The sequence below is a fragment of the Schistocerca piceifrons genome, chromosome 5 (genome assembly GCF_021461385.2).
Source record: "Schistocerca piceifrons isolate TAMUIC-IGC-003096 chromosome 5, iqSchPice1.1, whole genome shotgun sequence".
NCBI classification, from domain to species: domain Eukaryota; kingdom Metazoa; phylum Arthropoda; class Insecta; order Orthoptera; family Acrididae; genus Schistocerca; species Schistocerca piceifrons.
In genome coordinates, this window is record NC_060142.1 from 311,201,316 (window position 1) to 311,203,656 (window position 2,341).

Below are 2,341 nucleotides of genomic sequence, written 5' to 3' on the forward strand. Positions count from 1 at the left end.
TTCTGCCCCTAACCGGCAGACTTTACTAGAAATAGTTTATGTTAATGGGGAGCACGAGCAAGATGCGTCGTGTTTCGTCCCGCAAGAGTTGAATGTTGAAGTAGTAACGGAAAGCTCTGGCCCTAACCGGCAGACTTTACCGAAAGTTGTAGTGGTAGAAGTAGCCGACCCATCCGACGCGAACATCCAGTTTAAACATTGCGAGAGTATTAAGGAGAAAGATTACGAAAATTTTAGTGATAGCCGGACACGAGTGGTAGAAAAGCACGTAGATTACAGCGTGTATGAGGTTAGAGCTGACGTTATGCGGTCAGACGGTAGCAGTGTAGGTTGCGCAGATCCAGAGGAAGTAATAGCAGATACTACTGGGTACATTCCTCCAGGTAGATTGGCAGATGAGATCGATCTGGCCAAAGAGGAATCAACGAAGGTGACAATTAGTGAATTGATAGCAAAGCAACACTCACTAGTTGACGAGTTACAGGAAAAGGGTTCGGTATTGGAGGTGAAGCTACAGACTAAGCCTCAGAACAAACGTGTTGAAATTAAAACTGTATGTGAACAGAGGCTGAAAAAGCCGCCAGATAAACCGGATTTAGGATCAAAGCCGGATGGTTTTTTCTGGAATGACCTGGATATAGACGAGGATTTACTGTGGGAAAATAATGAAACAGTCGAGGACAAGTGTAGACAGATAGTAGTGTCTGTTAATATGCACGACCTACAACTAAACGTGTTGATTGACACTGGTGCAGAATTGAGTGCTGTATCTGGGAAAATATTTGAGTTACTGAAAGACAGACCCGGCATCGTAGTTATGCCAGTAACAGGAGTGAAAATTATCGGTGTTACTGGGAAGGCCAGTAAACCGGTCACAAAACAGATTTTTGTCAACTTCGAGATATGTGGGGCACGATTTGAGCAAGAGTTTGTCGTCGTGCCAGACTTAACTACGGAAGTAATTATCGGGTTAGATTGGCTATTAAAGTACCGTGCAGTGATTAACTGCGAAAGCAAAACTTTGACATGTATGTCACTAGATAAAACGATAGTAGTTAGCCTTGACGAGGCAGGAGACGGTGTGCATAGGCAATACCAGCCTATACACATTGTTAACTGGCCGAATGGTATTGATGTAGGTATGAATTTGAACTACCGTAATGTGAGGAAGTTTGGCATTGACAAAAGTGTAGAAAGTGAATTGGAAGAGATAATCAAATTCCCTCCACGGATTGACATTAGTATTGGTGTGAAAAACGATCGTTTGCGAGAAGTAATGAAGCTAAAAGCCGATGCTCGCATACGACGTAATGACGCTAAAGTGCGTTTTGCTAAGTTTGCAATCGGAGACTTAGTACTTGTAAAAGCTCATGAGAAATCGAGCGAGATAGACAATGAAATCTCCAAATTTAAGTTTGTTTATAATGGACCATTGTAGACCTGAAATTGTACCAACCAAGGATTGATTAGTACCACAGATAGGGTAATTTGTACAGTATGTAGATATAGAGTGTAAGATTTAAGGATGTGCCATGTGGCGATGCTTTTGCCTGACCTAGAGGTCATTAAAGAAGTTGTAATTAATAAGTAATTTATGTTGATTAAATGATTTAAAAGTTACTGAATATTAATCAATTTAAAAATCCAAGCTGCTAGTTTAAGTTTCAGCTGAGTCACAGTAGATTAAGGAATGTAAATATGATTTTGTAAATAGCTGTAAGATTCCATAAATATGTGATTTACTAGTCATTGCCGATGTACTTAGACGCTGTTTTAAGTTTCAGGCTAGTACATGCGTGTGATGATGGACAGTGTTGAGTTATCCACTGTGATAGTATTAAGGGACTCCTTGAGATTACTCGGGAGTGAGTTTTTCCTAAAGATTTCAGTGAAACGGACGTTCTGGAAACGCCGTCACAAGGGCGAGTGAGATCAAGCGTGCCGCACACGCGGGCGCAACAATACTGGCGAGGCGAGCCGCTGTCGGCTCTTGTGCCGCTGTTGGCTCTTGTGCCGCTGTCGGCATTCTTTGTACTTGCGAGTACGGAAGGCGGAATTGTTTTTCTTCCTGGACAGCTGAAAGAATTCTACTGTCAATATTTATGTTTTTTTCGATCTGATGTGTGTTATTTTTCTTGTTTAGCGTTTAATGGACTCCCATGACGAGAATATTAATTATGAAAGGGTTATGTAAAAATGTGTATTCTATGTAATTAATAATTAATTTGCGTATTTTGATCTACCTGTTTTTATGACCATGTACTCTGATTAATTTTGTAAGTAGTATTCCATTTCATGATAGTGTTACGGATTTTGACGATTTTGGAATAGCCAAACCATT